Below are 22,259 nucleotides of genomic sequence, written 5' to 3' on the forward strand. Positions count from 1 at the left end.
TCTTGCTTCTAGGAGGTGAGAACTAACTGTCATTTCTAAATCAATACTTTCACTGCTTTTCATGTGTGAGAAATGGTAAAATTTTAAGATCCTTGTTCATTGTGCTAAAAGTGGAAATATTCCCATGAAGTAATAAATGGAGCTTTTAGGGAAAATGCTGGCCCTTGAATGACTGGAAAGTCTCTTCATCAGAGCCACACAAATACCAATTTAACATTAAGGCTTGCTGAGCACATTAATGATTAACCACTCAAAGCAATATGAAGAAATGGATGAACACAAAATTCTCTGTTATCTGTGTTCACATCCTTGATGACCAAGAACTGCAATATCAATGGGCAAAGGTTGTACCATAAACTTCTGGTTATCTTTCTCTTTATGAATTGTTTAATCAATCAAGTAAATTTCAGAAAAATATCATATTTTGTCATAGTTGAATTTTAAGAAAAATGTGTAGTCCATTTACAGAAGGACAGTAATTGCCAAGGTAATTCTAAGCAGATGTTTGTAATATGGGAACTTTTTCTCATCAAAGGATAATTTCTAACAAGTATTTTTTAAAAAGACTTTTTCCAGGTGTGTTATCACTTGGAATTAACTTTTCTAAATCATATCTATTAAATCACTATATTGAAGATATGACAATGATTTACTAACTCATTAGTGAGGTAATTAATAAGATGGCAAAGCTGGTTTAAAGACCATTTTTGAGACTCTAGGTATTTATACGCAACTTCAAAAAACATGTTGGAATAAGATCACTAGGTTACCTACAGAACTGGTTAATGTGCTTCAGGACAATAAAATCATAAGCTGTGGGGTAACTTTTTCTATCAAAGAGAAAGCATTTTCATCCTTTCTGAAAAAAAATTACACATTAACATAAAACTTCACAGAGACTTTAACTAATAGAATTAGTGAGTCACACAAGAGTACATTCCACTAGATCAGCCCAGTCCAACAGACATATAATGTAAGCCATATATGTAATTTGAAATTTTCTAGTAAGAGGGTGGTAATGGTGGCACAGCATTGTGAATGTAATTAACATCACATATATATATATATATACATACTTATATATATATATACTTAGGTATATACCTACACACACACACATATATATGTATGTGGTTAAAAGGGGAAATGTTGGTTATGTATATGGTAACAGAATTTTTTTTTAAATCCATGGAACACAAACAGTGACCCCTAAGTTCAAACATGAACTACAGTTAATAGTAAAATTATAAAAATGTGCTTTTATCAGTTGTAACAAATGTTCCACACCAACGCAAGGTGTTAATTATAGGGTGATATATGAGAATCCTGTATTTTATGCATGATTGTTCTATAAACCTACAACTTATCTAATAGAGAAAAAGTGAAAATAATTTTAATAATATGCTTTGCTTAACCCAATATATCAAGAATATTATCATTTTAACATTTAATATGACAAATTATTAATGAACTACTTTACATTCCTTTTTTCATATGAAGTCATCAAAATCAAGTGTGCATTACACTTATAGCACAGCTCGATTTGTGCTATCTACATTCCAAGTGCTCAGTAAAGCCATATATGGCAAGTGTATCATATTGGTTAGCATAGTTTTAAATTATTAAATACTCACTGAATGGGCTTGTTAAACACGTCTCAGAATGATGTTAAAACATCATGTTGCACTTCTTTGATCTTTTTTCCAAGTTTTGAGTCATTTTTAACATTTGCAGCCAGGAATTTTTATCTTTTTTTAAATTGGATCCCAGTATATTAAATGATAACAAATAGAATCTGTCTTCAGGTTTACCTTATTTAGTACAATAAATGCTTTTTAGAAAAAAAAATATTTTTTGTCTTTAAACACATTTTTATCAATCATGTAGCTTGGGCTTTTAACTAAAGATTCCTTTCTTAACTATTGTAACAATATCCATCACAGAAACATGTAGTAACTAAGCTGCACTGAGGATTTACTCTGAGCCAGCCACTCTATGTCTCTTTGTATTTATCTAATTGAACTTTCACAAAAAACGTTTAAGATAATTAATATTATTATTACCAAGTTAGAGATGGAGAGGTAAGAGAGTTTAAGGAACTTGTCAAAGACCACACAGCTTTTAAGGAGGACCTAGAAATAAAATGCAGACGTCTTAACTGCAAAGCCTGAGCTATAGACCACTGTTATAGGATCACTTGAAAATGAACTCTTCTAACCCTTATCCATTAAATAACTAAACATTTATTCTGCAAATTAAAATTAAGGCTTCATCATATGAACAAAGGTTTTCGCATTCTTTCTTTATACTGAAAGAATGATTTCTCTCTATTTTCTGGGAATGGAAAGAACTTATGACAAGCAAAAAGATGTTTTATGAATAATTATAGAAACATACAATTTCTTCACTAGTTAAACCATTAGAAAGGGAAAGAAGTTCTAATATTAAATTGCAGTGAAATCAAATTTAGCACTTTTGTTCTATTTCAGTCCTACCTAACAAATTTGATTTTTAACCTGTGTTTATTTGACAGCTAGAAAGTAGAAGGGGTTAATTCAGATTCTTGTGATTACAAAATGCAATTTTGAAGGCCTTTTAAACTGAAATTGAAAAGGAAATAGAATATTGAAGTAGAAATGCAACTAGGAAAAAGCTCCCTGCTTGATGATTTTGAAAGGAAGAAGTCTTCAGGAGGAAATGTGGCCAAGGGAAATAAGTGGCCGCATAACAAAAGTTTGGCATCCTTTCCTCTTTTTCTGGTTTTTGGTTCAATTTATATGCAGTTGAGATTAACACTGTTCCCTGAATATGTGATAGAAATTGCCTTCTAAATTTTCCTTCTCTAGTTCTTTCTAAGAGAGGAAACTTTCAATTAGTAATTCTATGTTTTTATTGCTAACATTCTGTTCAACTTGTTTTTTCATCTTTTTCTAATTTTGCCAGTTTACATTTTTAAATCATATACTCATGTTATTTGATTTTCTAATGTACTCTTAAATCATTATTTATAGCCTAATTTGATAAGTTTGAATATATATTTAATATCTTTAGTAATTTCACCGACTTCATTTCTTTGTTTTGTTTGGTTAAATATACACTCTTTTATGATAGATCAATCTTCAAATGTATGTCTGTCTTACCAAATTTTTAAAAAACCACTTTCAGCTTTGTAAAGCCCATCTTCCGTACTCCATTTCATTTTTATGTTGTTTCTTTATCATTCCATTATTTCATGGTATTTTTGTGGTTGTTCATTTATTTGTTGCTCTTTTTCTATTTTCTTTGTTTTAAGGCTTAGATAATTAATACTCTTATTTCTTAAATATTGTTTTCAAAACCATACCTTTCCCTCTATTTACTGCTTTATTAGCTTTGAATTTTTTCCTAGAATGAAAAGTAAACATTCTATGAAAGTACATCATGTTTTTAAGCTCCACTTGTTGCTTTGGTCTGGTATTCTTTATTTCCTTCAAATTCTTGTGCCCTCACAAGGAAAAATTGCCCAATAGCTTGAACTTGATATACAGTTTATTTATTTCATTCCAGACTTCTGTAAATAAAAACAAAAATATGTTTTGTTTCTAGAGTAGTGACTTTCTTTAACAATGTATCTATTATTCTCACTTCTCAGAGGGTGAGGAGGAAAATATAAAGGTAAAGAACTGAGAAAAGTTTTAAAAATTAAAATCATGTGAAAAGAATACATTCTCCCCAAGAGCCATTTCTTTAATGCAATCTTGTGAGGGCAGATGTATTAGTGTTGATCAGGTTGGAATCTTTAGATTGAGTGTTTCCATGGAGAAGTGACTCAATCCACTGTGGCTGAAATGTTCGGATTATTTACATGGAGATGTGGACCCCACCCATTCAGGGTGGGTCATGATTTAATCACTGGAGTTCTTTAAAAGAGCTCCCAAACAGAAGGACCTCAGAGCAGTTGAGAGTAACATTTTGGAGAGCAGCTGAAAGAGACATTTTGGAGACGGCCATTGACAGCAGACTTTTGCTAATGCTTTGGAGATGCTAGCCCAGAGTTTGCTCTGGAGAAGCTAAGAGAGGACAAAATGTCCCAAGAGCAACATTTTGAAGAACACACAGGAACTGAGAGAAGAGCTGGAACACAACCCGGGTTCAGCAGATGCCAACCACATGCCTTTCCAGCTAACAGAGGTTTTCTGGACACCATTGGCCTTCCCTCAGTGAAGGCATACTTGTGTTGAGGACTTAATTTGGACATTTTCATGGGCTTCAGACTGTAAATTTGTAACTTAATAAATCCCCTTTATAAAAGCCAATCCGTTTCTGGTATTTTGCATAATGGTAGCATTAGCAAACTGAAACAAATGCTAACAAAAATTAAAAGTGAGTCCTACACATGCACACCCCAAATATTTGCACTGCAGAATTTCCCTTTAAATTTTTGGTCCAAGTATGCCTATATATATTTTTAGAAATCGAATTGCATATTTTCCCAACCTGATCCTGGCCTTAAAAAATGAGTATCAACTGTCTAGTGAACATTTACTGATGGAATATTAAACTTTGTTATTTTCAGAAAAATTAAGCTAAAACCAAAAGTTGAAGAAACTGTTAGAGCTTTGAAAAAAAAGTATCTTAAAAAGGGGAGGGGGGTGTTGAAAATCATTCCTATCTATTTGAAATATGTTGTGAAAGCCTGTGATTTCAGAGAAGGCCAAGATTATCTAGAAGGGGAAGCTAAACGTAAAAACAATACCAGCCAAATTGCCCAATAGAAACCAGTGTGGAGGAAATGTCATGGCAAAAGATAATCTGCCAAATGAAGCAATTTCAGACCAGCCATCAAACCTTAACATTCAAATCAAATTACCCTAAACTATGGGATACATTACTCTGTTTCCTTTTGGTGAGCTTTTGTCATCTGAATAGCAAGACGGGAAACTGAACTGAGTAATCTTTAAGATCTCATCTAGCTCTTAACTTTTACCTCAGATTTTGTGTTTATTTAACTATAGCCTATTTATATTAAGAAAATAGGCTATCCATGAAACCACATATGCAAAAATATTTTACATGTAGATGAAATATATAAAGGGAAAAATAAAATTGTAAAATTGTTAGAAGATAATATGGGAGAATGCCTTTAAGCCCAGGGTGAAAAGTCACTCCCAACAGACTGGGAGAAAATATTTGTAACATATGTATGAATAAGGAGTTAATATCCCTAAAATACACAGTGATTAATGAAATAAAGAAAAAGAAAGAAAAAAAAATTAAGGACGTATGTTCAACTTCACTATTAGGGAAATGCAAATTAAAACCAGATGCAATACAACTTTATACCCATTGGATTTGCAATAACTAAATTGATAACAATAAGCACTGGCTACAGTAGGGAGAAACAGACAATCTTATACACAGTTTTTAAGAGTATAAAATTGTACGATATATTTGGAGAATTCTTTGGAAGTATTTATTAAAATTTTAAAATGTAAATATAATGTGACCCATCAATTCCACGTCTAAGAATCTATCCTTCAGAAGGAGTGGTATTTGTATGTAAAATTATATATAGAAATCTGTCCCTCTAAGTATTATTTGTAAAGCAAAATTAAAAAAAAAAAAAACCTGGGAAGAAAAACTAAAGGTATACCAATGTAAGAATAGTACATCTATACAATATGCTAGAAGGTAGCATTTTTAAAAGGAGATAAATCTGTATGTCCTTACCCAAAAAAAATAATCCATGAAATCTAAAAATTGCAAGATGAATACAATAGGCATATCACTGTGGTACATATATATGCGTGCGTGAATTTATAGGTATGTGTGTACATGTGTGTATAAATGCGTGTTTGTATGTGTATAATAACAGATAATATTTATTGAGCCCTTACCTTATGCTAGGCATTATCCTAAGCACTTTACATGAATAAATTCAACTAACCTTCAGAAGAATCCTGTGAGGTAGAGATTAGTTGTTCTTCCTATTTAAAGAGACCACAAAAGATTTGCCCAAGTCACACAGTAAATGATGGAGCTGGTATTAATTCCAAGCAGCTGGTCTCCAGGTCCTCACCTCTTAAGCCCTCCCCAAATTCTCTGAACGGGATCAGCTTGAAAGCAGGACAGCTGACCACATGGTTTAGTTACAGTGTTGTCAAGCTCTTAAAGTACCATGAATCCTAGACTTTGGCCTCTGAGTCATCCATGAACATTTTGAGAGTTCTGTGCAATGTAAATGTGTTCATTGCCTCTTTGTAGGATTTGGGCTCCTTTTTTAATCTAATAGCAGTTTGATGAGTTCTAATGTTGGTCTCTAAATTAATACTTCAATGGAGTAAAATTATTTTTATTAATTTGGAGAGAACATAAATTTAAAATATTAAAATCCAATTGTATAATAAACTCAACTTTTGGAGAAAATACTGGTACTTGAATGATAGGAGAAGCTTTTTCTCAGTTTCACAATAATATTGGCTTAATTCTGAGATTATTGGCTTGCTGAGAACATTAATAATTAGCAATTTAAAACAGTGAGGACAATGCTCCACATTTGCATGAAGTTCTACAACAATGGTGAGCTAAAGATGGGCCTGTTCACATTTTTATGATCAATAAATTGTGTTAGCAATTGGTAAAAGCCAGGGTATAACCTGCTGCTTGTTAGTTTTCTTTGTGAAAGTTTTGAGCAATGACGTGACAAACAGAAAAATATAAAATGATGTCATTGAAAAGCTTATGTGCTTATTATCATGAAAATTTAATTTAGAAAAATAAGAGTAGTCATTTCCAAGGCTAATTCAAAACAGATGCAATTTAAAACTCAATAGAAGTGGTTTCCCAAGAGAAAACTTTGTCATTTTAAGTGTATTGCAAGACAACTTTCAGTCTTTCAACAGTGCAGATGCATGCTGCATTTTTACTTCTTTCTGTGCAACAAAAAATATGTTTCTAAACCTTCTTTTTAAAACAATAATTTTACCAAATCCATTGCTATTCATTATAAATTAGATGTGAATGGTATATTAGTGCAAATAATAAGTAATATTTATTGAGCACATTTCGTAAATTGTTATGTATCTTTCTATGCACTTATTTAACCTTTACAACAATATGCACAAGTTTTCATATATATGTATTCAATATACATTCCTCATCACCAATTTACCAGTGAGGAGGTTGAGGAGGTTGCTAACTTGCCAAAGACCCCAGAGCTTATTAATGGAGCATCTGGAAATCAATCCCAGGCTTGATTTTTTTTTTTTATGTAAAGTCCAGATTTCTAAGCACTACACTGTAGATTCTAGGCATATTAGTGCCTCTACAGTTGTTAGCATGCAAAAGGCAGGAAACAGCTTTCAAATATCTTTCCATCTCTAATTTTATCACTGGAAAATTAATTCTGCTAAACTTTATCTTCTGAATTACTAAATGTAGGATATGTTCATTTGTCTACAAAATAGTTTGAAATAGTTTTTTTAATTCTTATTATTTTTAGAGTTGAAGAATGCCTTTTCTGTGTATTCTCGGATAGAAAAAAAGATTTAGAGAAAAGATAACTGCCATATTTTTTAGGGACCATGGAAAAGATTCAGTATTTTTTTCTAGTTAAAACACAAAGTTAAAAATATTCAAATTTCAAACTATTATACTTTTACTGAGAGAGAATTTAAAACTTTTATTCTATTTCATGCTCTTCCATGATGTTGACTGTTAGCAGATGGGCAGAACACTTTCTGTAGAAAAGATTCAGTTTTATTCTCATAATCCCAAGAGAGGAAGTTGAAGGCTACTTCAGATGAAATTTTACTCTGGCCATACAAATGACACATAGGGAAATTAATCTCCTGCAGACCTTCTGGAAGACATCACCCTTCTCTAAAAAATGAGTTTATATTTTACTTGATATGACCAGGGAAATAAACCAGAATTATGTTGTCATACTTTAAAAGCTGGCTAAACTAAGTCCTCCCAAGTGGTTCCCTTCGGCCTAATCCCTTCAGAATTTGGTAATCATAATTTAAAATTTTAAACTATCAACTTTCATAATAACTGTGGAAATAAATGTTACTACTTTTTCAACTATGTTTTAATGTAGAAAGTTGTCTCTAAAACTACTCATTAGTTTAAATAGGTCAATAAGATTAACCAGTTTCATTCATTTATCTATTTTGGGGGCAGTTACTCTTCCTGCTTTCTTTTGTAAACTGCAAAAATAAAAAACGACGACTTCCTCTTCCTTCACAAAATTCTTGATTATAATAAATACTCATTATTTGGCAGATTAATTTTGAAATTGCTTGATGAGAAGGAAAGCAGCATCTGTGAACAGGAGATGTATCCACACAAACTCATAGAGGAAGAAAACTGGCTAACTATTATCAACTATATGGTAAAGCAGCTCAGAATTGCCCGTTGTTTGGAAATGGGTTACATATGTCAGGCCATAATTTATCTTGAACTCAGCAGTCAACCAGCCACATGACTTTAAGAGCTATGTTCATTTCATAAATATTTCAGAAGGCAATTATAGGAAAATGATGTTTTAAATCACACGAAGCCCAACTTCATAATTTCTTTAGAAAACTTTTTACAATGGATAACTTTAAACATATGCAAAAGTTTACCTGAGAAAATAAGTGAACTCCTATTTGCTGATTATTCAACTTCAACAATTGTCACTTTGCCAATTCTATTTAATTTATCCTGGAGTATTTCAAAATAAATCCCAGACATCATGTCATCTTATTCATAAATACTTTATTATATCTCTAAATGATAAAGAGAGAGTTTTATATTTTTACTTTTTAATTTTAAGTAGTATATACATTGCAATTTTTATTGACATAAACAAAATAATAAAATATTGCAATTACATAATAAAGACCGTAAATCCAAGAGGAGAGTAATTAAGACTATTGGTGGTAAGGTGGTGGCATGGAGAGGTGTGGAATTTAGTTAATCCTCTAGAACAACTATTAAATATCCAAGAACAACTAGTAAATAGTCTGGAACAACTGTTGGGGAACATCCATATCCAGACACATTGCAGAGCAGTCTGGAATGGTGGAATGACTGAGATCTCAGCATAGAGCGGTAAGTAAAGCCCCCCAAACTGTGGAGATGGAACCCCTCCGCCACTGGAAGAGCAAGCTGAGTTGGAACACTTCCCTGTGGAGAAAGGAAACAGTCTACTAGGTGCAAGGGAAAGTAACACAACTAAGTTCCAATTGCAGTTTTAATTAGTAAATTTGGATTATTGAACACAAGCAAAGAGCACAGATAAACCCAGAACAAGAAGGAAAGGAACCCAGAGGCAGGACTGATGGAAAAAAAAATAATACTAAATAAATAAAAACTGAGGCTTTTGGAGACAGCTGAGCTCAGAATACTGAAAAACAGCTGTGTTCCAAGAAAAGGGGCACATAGAACCAGGTATCAACTCTGGTCAAGCAGCAAAACTGGGGGGTGGGGACTGGCTGTGAAAGGGGGATTTCTTTCTTTTTTTCTTTTTTTTCTATCATTCTAAGTAGCTTATTAGAGAAAGCGTCAGGCATTTTCAATTGTCAGCACTGATCCAGGCAAGGATGGAGTTAAGAGAGTCGGAGAGACAAAGGAAGAAGTCAACTGTAGGAGATAATTCCCTAAAGGCCATATCTTCCCAAAGGAAAGGGGGGAGTGAGCCCAGCTCATGTGGCTGCCCTCCTAGATTTCAGACCCCAGGGCCTGGGTGGGGGGGAAATTCTAGAAACAACTTAAGCTTGGTTTCTCACACCCTCAGCCTCTGACCTGCTGAGAATTAAAGGCACTGCACCTCTTTAATCCAGTGGGGAGCTATAGGCTGACAAGCACGACCTGCTGAGTAGGTTAGGAAAAGCACAGAGTTTAGAGGCTCACAGGAAAGCCTGACAACCATCTGGATCTCACCCCAGGGAAACCTGATACTTATTACACCCTCCTCCTGAGAACTGACCCCATGTGGTCTGGGAAAATCTGATTGGGGTAAACCAAATGTCTAGGCAACAAAAAATTATGAGTCACACTAGGAAAAATGAAGATATGGCCCAGTCAAAGGAACAAACTCACACTTCAAATGAGATACAAGAGTTGAAAGAACTAATTAAAATGTTCAAACAAATCTTCTAAATGAAATCAAGGAGCTGAAGGAAAATGTGGCAAAAGAGATGAAGGATATAAAGAAGACAATGGGTGACCATGAAGAAGAATTTGTAAGCTTGAAAAAACAAATGGCAGAACTTATGGGAATGAATGGCACAATAAAAGAGATGAAAAACTCAATGGAGACATACAACAGCAGATTTGAAGAGGCAGAAGAAAGGATTCATAAACTGGAGGACAGGACATCTGAAATCCTATGCTCAAAAGAATAGACAGGAAAAAGCATGGAAAAATATGAGCAGTGTCTCAGGGAATTGAATGACAACATGAAGTGCATGAACATATGTGCCGTGGATGTCCCAGAAGGAGAAGAGAAGGGAAAAGGGACAGAAACAATATGATATATTTAAGATAATGAAAGAGGAAAAACTGTCAACCAAAAATTCTGTATCTGGCAAAACTGTCCTTCAAAAATGGGGGAGAGTTTAAAATATTTTCAGAGAAACAGGCACTGAGAGAGTTTGTGAACAAGATACCTGCTCTAAAGAAATACTAAAGGGAGCACTACAGGCAGATAGAAAAAGACAGGAGAGAGGTTTGAAGAAGAGTGAAGAAGGGAAGACTATCAAGGTAAAAGAGAGAGAAAAAATAAAAATAAGATGTGACATATAAAATCCACATGACAAAAGTGGTAGACAGTAGATATTACATTGAGTGAAATTAGCCAGAAACAAAAGGACAAATACTGTATGGTCTCACTAACATGAACTAATATTAATGAGCAAACCTTGAAAATTAAAGTTGAGAACTCAGGTTATCAGGAGATAGAGAGGGTAGAGATCAGGCATTTGATGCTAAAGGACTACAGAATGTTCAACAGGATTGATTTTATTGGTCCAGAAATAGATAACACAATACTGTGTGATGGTAGCACAATATTGTAAATACTCTGAACAAAGATGAGCTTGAGTACAGGTAAAAGAGGAAGGCTAGGAACATGAAATGATACCAGAAAGAAAGACAGAGGATAAAGGGTGGGACTGTATAGCTTAGTGATGCCCAGAGTGGTGAATGATGGTGATTAAATGTACAAATATAAAAATGTTTTTACATGAGGGTGAAAAAATGAATGCCATCATTGCAAGGTATAGAAAACTGGACAGTATAAGGGAAAAAATACAGTCAATGCAAACTGGAGTCTGTAGTTAACAGTAATATTGTATTATGCTTCCATGAATTGTAAGAAAGGCAATATACCAAAACTAAATGTCTGTAAGAGGGGAGTAGAAAGAAGTGGTGTGGGATTCTTTGTGGTGTTTTTATTGTATTACCTTTTTTTTATTTTATTTTATTTTATTTTTATTTTATTTTTGCTTCTTTTTAAATATCTTCATTTTTTTCCTCCTCTTCCTCTTTTGTTGCAGAAGAAATGTAAATATCCTCAAATAGATCATGGTGGTGAATGCATAGCTATGTGATTATACTGGGAATCATTGATTATTTTACTTAGGATGATTGTATGGTGTGTGAATAAAACTGTTTAAAAAATAAACAGAGGACATCCTAAAGTAATTTGGGTGGAGAATAAAAATATATATTTGGGGCCCCCCTGAAGAGCTGGGGGAGGATGCAGAGGTGTTGGACTTCCTCACCTGGCTTATTGCTGATGTTCTCACAAACATTAGGGACTGACAGCTTGATATGCTGAGCCCTCTGTCTTGGGGCTGGCCCCTGTGAAGCTTGTTGCTACAAGGGGAGGCTAAACCTGTTTATAATTGTGCCTAAGAGTCTTCCCCTGAGTGCCTCTTTGTTGCTCAGATGTGGACCTCTCTCTCTAAGTCATCTTGGCGGGTGACCTCACTGCCCTCCCCCCTACATGGGACCTGACTCCCAGGGGTGTAAATCTCCCTGGCAGCACAGGATATGACTCCCAAGGATGAATCTGGACCCGGCATCATGGAATTGAGAGCATCTTCTTGACCAAAAGGGGGATGTGAAATGAAATGAAATGGAGATTCAGTGGCTGAGAGATTTCAAATGGAGTCAAGAGGTCACTCTGGTGAACATTCTTACGTGCTATATAGATAGCATTGTTTAGGTTTTAATATTTTGGAATAGCTAGAAGTAAATACCTGAAACTACCAAACTCCAACCCAGTAGCCTTGACTCTTAAAGACGATTGTATAACAGTGTAGCTTACAATGGGTGACAGTGTGATTGTGAAAACCCTGTGGATCACACTCCCTTTATCCAGTATATGGATGGATGAGTAGAAAAATGGGGACAAAACCTAAATGAAAAATAGGGCGGGATGGAGGGATAGGTATCTGGGTGGTTTATTTTTTATTTATTTTTTATTTTTATTTTTATTTTTTATTCCGATTCTGATTCTTTCTGGTGTAAGGAAAATGTTCAAAAATAGATTGGGGTGTGTTCTAGTTTGCTAATGCTGCAGAATGCAAAACACTAGAGATGGACTGGCTTTTATAAAAAGGGGGTTTATTTGGCTATACAGTTACAGTCTTAAGGCCATAAAGTGTCCAAGGTAACACATCAGTAATCAAGTACCTTCACTGGAGAATGGCAAATGGCGTCCGGAAAACCTCTGTTAGCTGGGGAGGCACATGGCTGGCATCTGCTCCAAAGTTCTGGTTTCAAAATGGCTTTCTCCCAGGACATTCCTCTCTAGCAAGCTTGCTCTTCTTCAAAACGTCACTCACAGCTGCACTGAGTTCCATCTCTTTGAGTCAGCACGTTTATATGGCTCCACTGATCAAGGCCCACCCTGAATGGGTGGGGCCATGCCTCAATGGAAATATCCTATCATCTACAGTTGGGTGGGGCGCATCTCCATGCAAACAACCTAATTCAAACATTCCAACTTAATCCCCACTATTCTGTCTGCCCCACAAGATTGCATCAAAGAATATGGCTTTTTCTGGGGGACATAATACATTCAAACCGGCACAGGGTGATGAATGCACAACTATAAGATGGTACTGTGAACAGTTGATTGTAACCATGGATGATTGTATGGTATGTGAATATTTCTCAATAAAACTGAATTAAAAAAAATAAACAGAGGAATACAAGTGCTAGAGAAAATGTGGAGAGAGGGATGTACCTATTCACTGTTGGTGGGGAAGTAGAATGGTACAGCCCATCTGGAGAGCAGTGTGATGGATCCACAGGAAGCTAAGTATGGGGTTGCCATATGGTCCTGCAACCCTGTTATTGGTTGTATACTTGGAGGAACTGAGAGTGGGGACACAAATGGACATTTGCACACTCGTGTTTATGATGGCAGTATTCATGATTTGCAATGAATAGAAGTGGCCTAAGGGTACATCGACTGGTGAATGAAACGGTGAACTGTGGTGTATACATTCAATGGAATATTGAGCAGCAATAAGAAGGAATGAAGTTGTGAGGTATGCAACTAGGTGAATGGACCTTGAGGACAGTAGGTTGAGTGAAAAAAGCCAGAAATGAAAAGACAAACATAACACCTCACTAAATATGTACTAACTATAATGTACAAACTCTGAGAATTGAATCTGGGAGCATGGGTTATCAGGGGACGGCTTATGGTAAAGGTTCCTAGATTGTAAACTCATAGCAGTCACATCTATTTGTGAGTTGCAGCAGTTATTTCTAAATTCTGAGATGCTGAGCTGTTTGGGTGTGACCTGGTCAGTCCCTGGAGCTTCAGGTATCTGTGTGGCACCTGGGATTTGAAGTCAGAGCTCAGCAGTTGTAAGTGTCATCATTGCCCCATGCAGCAACTGTTAAAGGGGCTGCAAAGGAGATCAAACTTCAATTGGATATGAATGAAGTGGACTTGGTTGAGACTGGGGTGGATCAAAGAAAATGGTAGAGGACGATATTAACTGTTTTAAAACATCGGCTTTTGTGTGGGACCAAAGGAAGATATATTTATTTGGTGCAAACTCTATATTTTCTGTAGCACAGTATATAATTTAACTTGTATGGTCAGTTTACTCAAACACCATAATTACATGATACTTTGAATAGGGGAGTGAGATCTGGTTAGTTTGTAAGGTTAGTGTGAAACCCTGATACGTCCCAAAGTTATTTGGGCAGAGAATGAAAAGAACTTGCAAAGACCCCTTGAGGGACTGGGGAATAATGTGGAAATATTGAATTTACCCACCTGGGAAATTCCTGATATTCTTGCAAACACTGGGGAGTACCAGTTTAGTAGGTCGTGCCCTTGATCTTGGAGCTTGCCCTTATGAAGCTTGTTACTGCAAAGGAGAGGCTAAACCTACTTATAATTGTGCCTGAGGGTCACCCCCCAGAGAACCTCTTTTGTTTTTCAGATGTGGCCTCTCTCTCTTTAGCCAACTCAAACTCGTTGCCCTCCCCCCATGTGGGACATGACTCGAAGGGGTGTAAATCTCCCTGGCAATGTGGGACATGACTCTTGGGGATGAGACTGGATCTGGCTTCATAGGATTGAGAAAGCCTTTTGGACCAAAAGGGGGAAGAGAAATGAAACAAAATTAAGTTTCAGTGGCAAAAGATTTCAAATGGAGTTGAGAGGTCATTCTGGAGGTAACTCTTATGCATTACATAGATATCCCTTTTTAGTTTTCAGTTTATTATAATAGCTAGAAGGAAATGTCTGAAACTGTTGAACTGCAATCCAGTATTCTTGATTCTTGAAGACGACTGTATATCTATATAGCTTATATGGTGTGACTGTGTGATTATGAAAACCTTATGGCTCATACTCCCTTTACCCAGTGTATGGAGAAATGAAAAGAAAAATGGGGACAAAACGTAAATGAATAACAGGGGGGGCGGAGGGGTATGGGATGTTTTGGTTATTCTTTTTTACTTTTATTTTATGCTTACTCATCATGTAGTTGTGCATTAATCACCACGATCAATTTTTGAACATTTTCATTACTCCAAAAAACGAAAATATGATGATACTATGAACAATTGTTGTGCACTTTGGATGATTGTATGGTATGTGAATATAGTTCAATAAAATTGCTTTTTTTAAAAAAGAAGACCATTGGAAAGAATATAACTGAAAGGAAAGAAACTTTTTCCTCATTTTCTGCCTTCTCTTAAGTATTCATCAAGATATTTCCTTTTTTGCTGTTTCCTTGATTCAGTAAGTAAGTATATACTCTAACTTATATCAGTATAAGCTTTGATACAAAACAGAAAGAATGGCTAAAATAAATGCGATATAAAGCATATTATCCTTAACAATCATTGGAGATTTTTTGTAATGATAGCTTGAAATGCTGCAAGATTTCTGGTCATAGAAACAACTCTTGTTTTTATACATTCTTAAACCAGAAGGTAATAAAATAGTAAATTAGTAACCCAGGTTTTACAGTCCATGTGAAACACTTTCTGAGTTAGAGACTTTTCTTTTTTTTGCCCAAACTAAAAATATACACAGGAAAAATAGAATCACTAGATTCCTCTGTAATGATTCTTTTTGTACTATTTTAGGCCCCCAATAATTCTTTAAATCCTTATGTAATTTTTATTATAATAGGTATAAATTGTATTTATTGATATGCCATTATTTTTAAAAATCTGACACTTAAATATAGATATAATTTTAAATTTTTTGTTATTTTTATTTTGTTTTGGGATTGTGGATCTCAGGTACACAAAATAGAGCTGATTGTATTCTTGGTTCACAGCATGCTTTTATCATGAACAAGTGCATCTTTCCTGGTTTGTTTCTTTATTTCATGATTTTTATCATCCATTGCTCACTGTCAGTCCTTTTCCCACCCCACACCAGGCACCCACTGATATGCAGTTAATGTACACTCTTCCAATCCATCTTCCACATGGTTATTTGAAAGTGTGCCCATGTAGTTAGTTTTTATTAACATAAGCATGCTTTTAGTACATAAATAACATTGCATTCTATTTCTTTTTATTTTATGCAACATTAGAGTTTTGAAATCTGCCCATTCTTCCTATGTTGCTCATGGCTTCTGATACTACATAGAATTCCTTTCATATATGCCCAAATAGCACATTTTAAGGTTCTCTATACATTCACTCATTTTTTAGCTCCTAGGTTACCTTCAACTTCTTTCAATATCAATAGGCTTTGGTGGACATCATTGCATGTGTCTACTTGTGCCCCTATGAGGACCATCTCTGGAGTATACATCAGAGAGTGGAATTTTGGGGCACAGAGTATGTGCCTATAATTTTCATTAAATACTGCCAGATTGCTCTCCAAATAGCTACATTAGGTTCAAGTCCCCACCCCCAATGTTGTATGAATTTTCTTACTTCCCAATATCACCAGCCTTTGATGTTATCTAAATTTCTAATTTTTGCCTATCTGATGGTTATAAAATGGTGTAATAGAAGAGTAGCATTGTAGTGGCTGTGGTGGTTAGGAGCATGGGCTCAAAACACTCTGTCTCCACTCAAATTCTAACAGCACCACTTAATACTTGTGTAACTTCCTGTTGCTGTTTCCTAATTTGTAAAATGAGATAATAGTGGTACATGGTTCATAGAGCTGCTGTAAGAATCAAAACAGCTATATTTTAAAGCACTTAGAATCATGACTAAACGTAATAAGTAATCAATAAATATTGGCTATATAGTTCCTTCAATTAATAGTGAGGTCCAAATAAATGAATACTCTTCATATACTTAGTAGTCATTCAGTCATTCAGTTTTCCATGTCCTTAAATTATTTTTCTATAAGGTTGCTTAACTTTATTGTTGCTGAGTCCTTTTTGTTTATATATATTCTTGATATACTTAGTTATATATAGAAATTGAAAAGATTTTTCAGATAGTTTATCAACCATCATTTGATTTTATTTTGGTTCTATTTTGAACTTACACCTTAGTTTGAGATAGTGAGAGAGATTAATTTTCCCCTTTAATACTTAATGTCTTTTTGGTTTTGTTTAATCTCTTTCTACTCTGAAATCACAGAGATATACAATTTTGTAGATTTTTTTATCTTTTTGAAGTTGTATTTCATTTTATATGGCAATGTAATTTTTTGAACTTTCTTAGTAAGTTATTAGTTTGTCAGTAGAATCTCTTAGGCTTTTGTTTATATAATTATCATTGGGAGATCATATAGTTTAACTCTTCCTAACAATCTAATATTTTCTATTTTTTAATTTTTGGTAGTATTGCATTGTCCAAGATTCTGAATACCTTTTTGAACAGTAGTGTGATAGTGGGTTTCTTATTGTTTTTTTCCTACTGTTTTTTTCCATACTTAAATGAAGTCCTTCCAAAGTTTTCCATCTGATATGTTATTGCTGTAGTTTATTAAGAAAGTCCTCTTCTATCAATTTTCTAAGAACACTGAACATGGGCTTTTATTTCTTTTTAATTTGTTGAAGTAATCTTTATTTTTTTCTTCAAATAAAATAATTTTTGATTAGGTTGAATAAAATTTTGTTTATGATATTGGTATTGGTGTTCATAACTGAAGTTGGGCCATAATTTTATGTTCTTTAGCTACCCTGATTGGAGTTTGTATGCTATCGTATATTCAAAAAAATGATTTTACCAACTTAATTTTTTTCTCTTTTCTAGATCAACTAGTACAGAATAGAAAATATACATGGTAAAACTCACATGTAAAACTTCTTACACCTGGTAATTTATAGAAGCAAAGTTCTTTGTTTTTTCAAGCAACATATTTTATTTAATATGCATTGGTCAATTAAGATTTTCTATTTCTTTTTTGTGTTAATTTTGGCATTTTACTTTTTCTAGAAATATATCCATTTATTCTAGAATTTCAAAATTTATTAATATTTGTTTAGAATATTATCCTTGATTTTTAAAACTTGATGTAATTCTTTACTTTTGTAACTTTTACATATTCTGTTTTATTTGCTGGAAACAAGAACTACATATTCTCAGTGGTCCCAATCAGTTCTCAGTCTCTGTATTTGATTCCAGGATTATAAATCTTCAGCCTTGTTGGGGTAAATATAAATACATGTCAAAACAATACACTGCTACTCATGAATTACTCTACCTTTCCTAATGGAGATCTTGATATATTAGTCCTGAAAATTATAGGTGTTAAGATGATCCCTGGCAGATTGAAATCAACCAAATATGACCACTCTCCTCTCCCACATTTTAGCTTACCATGGTCAACTGGTTCTGATATGTGGAAGAGTTCATAATCATTGGGGGAAAATGTCTTAAAAATGATAACTTCTATTGTGTCTCAGGACAGTCTATAGAAGAAAACTCTGTACAACCTAGTGCTCAAAGTAAAACTGGTACTCAGCATCACTGAAGACCAACATGTCGTTGGGAAAGTTACTTATCCTGTCTGTATCTCAGTTTTTCCTTCATGAAATGGAGATGATGATAACGGCACTGATATTACGATTCAGTTGGTAATATTACTGATACTACAATTAAGTTGGTAATGCATGTTAAACACTTGATCAGTACATGGCACACACACAATATTGAAAAGTTATCTATGTTTATTTACAATTTGGGACCAAATCTGAACATACAAATGTGTTTATTTTTTTTCTTTCACTCAGTAAATTTTGAAAAACTTTCCAATACTGATATTCTTCTAAAATATAATTTTTGATAACTGCTAACTGTTATCAAATTCTTTTGCACCATCTATTGATAAAATTGTGCAGTTTTTACTCCTTTAATTTTGAAGATCAGTCTAGTTGTTGGAATAAAAACTATACAAATTGATGGGGGAGACACAAATGTATCATATATTCAATTATAAAAATCTAGGAATAAGAACTTTAAAAAAAATTTGGGAATATTATTGATTGCCTTAAACTACAACATGAAGAGATGCTAAGAAATGCCATGTTCCCAGAAGGACAGATTAAATTAATATTAACATCCAATGTTGTTGATTCTTGATTTCAGGTTGAAAAATATGTAAGAATTAATGAGAAAATTTTGAAGAAAAAATAGTGAGGACCTGCCATAGTGCAGACAGTAAAATAAAAAAAAAATAGTTACTATGATAAAAGAAGCATGCTATTGAACATGAATAAATTAACAGTGGGTTGAACAGAAAATTAAGAAATAAGAACTTCGTGTTTGATAAATATGCTATTTTAAATCCATATGTATACATAGATTACTTAAAAAATCATTGTGACTATCAACTTAGAAATAAATGTATAAAACACAAAGAAATATTCCAGAAGGAGTAAAAATCTAAAGAAAAAATACAGAACTCCAAAATCGTCACAGTAGAACATATGAAAATGTTATTTAACATCAAGCTGTGAAGGCCTTCCTAAGGAGAAAACAAAGGAAGAAGATAAATTATATATTTGCAACCATGTCAGAGACAAAATAAATATTCCTAAGTTATAAACTGATTTTAAAAATAAATGTAGAACAGAAGAAATAATGTGCAAATAATATGAATATGAAATTCTAAGAAGAAATAAAAATACGTTCTTAACCTCACATATAATTAGGGAAATACAAATTTTAAAAAATGAAATTCAGCTGGCATGCATTAGATTGGAAACAATTATTTTAAATTGAAAGTTTGTTAACATTGAGTGCTATGGTATAGGGAAATGGACATTCTTATACATTATTTTTGGAGAATGTAATTTGACAACATCTTAAAAATTTGAAAATGTAGAAAACATTTGACCCAGCAATTCTAGTTTTAGAAATCTATTTTACGGAAATAGTAACAGGTATATACAAAGAACAGTATATATAGGAGGATGTTTATTGAAATATTAATTGAAGCAGTGGGAAACAACTAAAAGTACTTAAAAAAGGAAATGATGTGTCAATACAGAGGAATACAAAGCTGTTATTTTTAGTGAGGTAAATCTATAAATACTTACCTGAAAGGATGTTCATAATCTATAAATAATTCTTTTTTTAAAAATAAAATGAACTACATGCCAATATGTACACCATTTTGGTTGAAATATGTGTGTGTAGATGTATGTATGTGATTGTGTGTGAATATTAATGCTGTAATATTCATTTATTGAGTGTTTTATTAGCTGGCAAGAACTGTTTCAAGCAGATTATATGAATTAATTCACTTAAACCTCACAAGAAACCTATCAGGTGACATTATTGTCTCCATTTTAGAGGTGAGAAAACTGAGGTGCAGGGTAACTTGCCACAGGTTACACTGCAAGAATTGGCAGAGCAGGGAACTGAACCCAAGACAGTCCACTCACAGCCTGTGCTTTAAACCACTAAGAAAGAGATGGATGGATGGATGGATGGATGGATGGATGGAGATAGATAGACAAAAAGATGACGCATAGATATGTCCTTATCAACTAAAAATTTGAAAAGGACATGCATCAAATTGTTAAAATATCTGAGAGGTAGATTTTGATGGACAAAGATAAGCATTCACATCTTAAATAATATAATATTTAGAGAGAGCGAGCAAGAGAGATGTGACTGCAATTCCTTTATAATTTTTAAAATAAAAATACAAGTTAAATTATATTTTTGAAGACTCTAAGACTCTATGGTATTTGTTCATACCTAACAGATCAGGATTTCTCAAAGAGAATGATGGGGCTTTTGATATTCTACATCTCTTTCAGCCCCATTCACCCAATGAAAAGAGTTAGATATTATAGTGATAAAATAAATTACAAACCAATGTACAGCAAATCATGATATTAATTTTGTTTAAAATGTTATTAGAGCTTATCCCTATGTTGTAAGGTTAGTGATAATTTTGATCTTATTCATAGTTGGTATTTTCAAAATCATCTTAACATTTTATCTTAATCATAAAACTATATAATAAATATTAAAAATATCAGTAGTGGAAAAAAACAAAAAGAATTCTTGTCTGTCTTTAAAAACATTGTCTCAAGTATCCAATGCCCCAGGACTTCTTTGGTAAAAGAACAAAAATATTTTCTTTCTTTGGTGTGCCTGGGCTAGAAGCATGAGTACCACAGTCTCCAAGGGATAGTTGTTGCATGGTTCTTTTTAATCCTTTTCATTTCAGGAGAGGGACAGGATAAACATGGAGGTGATGTGTAAACCTTTGCTAGGACTCAAAACAGCGTGTTCTTTCAAATATATAAAATAAAATATCTTCAACAATCCTTCCAAAAATGTGAATGGTCTGTAGAAGCCTGTGATTTCAGGGAAGCCTTAAAATATCCAGATAAGGGGAAGCTAAGAGTAAAAGGAGTACCAGTCAAATTGCTTTATTTAAACTCATATAAAGGAATGTTCACTCAAAAAGAAAATTGACTAAAGGAAGTGATTTCTGGTCAGCAAGAAGGAAGTCTTCAAGACTTAACTATTTAATAAACTTGTCATTTAATTTGGGTAAATAAAACTTTTTTTTGTAAGTATATTTGAACAACAAAATGATGATCTGATTAGATCTGATTTCCATCATTTTCTGTGGCCACAGTTCTGACATTCAAATATTCGGAGTAATTGTTGACATATTCCTTGAAAAAGTGAAGTTCTTTCTTAGAAGCTGGTAAAGCCAGAGCAACAAATGAACAAAAAAATGAATAAAATGTTATATATGATAATTAATGACCCTTGGGTACAAGACTTATTCACATTGGTTCTTTTTTCCTGGTCAGAGAGATTAGTAAATCAAAGAAAAAATTTAAAATAAATGTAATTTAAGTCAAGTTCAACCATTCAATCACATCTATTCATATTACCATAAGACCAGGAAGTAGAATAGTGAGAAAAAATCTCTGAGAGACTCTACAGAAAGAAAGCACATGTCATGATGTGGTAGCTACAATAATACAAGGGCATATCGAGAGCTTTGGGGGCACAGAAGATGCTGGAATTTAATGGAGCCAGGGAGATAACTGTGATAAAGATGAGTCCCTTTAGTTAGACCTTAAAGAAATGAAAACACTTCAATAGACAAGAGCTGGAAGAAAGGCAATAACATGAAGGGGAGAAAAATATCTACTTTTAGGAACCTAGGGTAGGAGAGAGAGAGAGAAAAGAATGCAAAAGAAACTGGCACCTTGTTTTAGAGACTTTTTTGCTTAGGAAATGGGTATTCCTTGTCTGAACTACACTCTGGAAACATTATCTTGGTAGGATTCCATTTGGAGAAGTGAATTAATCACTCGACAATCTCAGCTGAGATTACTATTGAG

This window comes from Choloepus didactylus, chromosome 5 (assembly GCF_015220235.1).
Source record: "Choloepus didactylus isolate mChoDid1 chromosome 5, mChoDid1.pri, whole genome shotgun sequence".
NCBI lineage: Eukaryota > Metazoa > Chordata > Mammalia > Pilosa > Megalonychidae > Choloepus > Choloepus didactylus.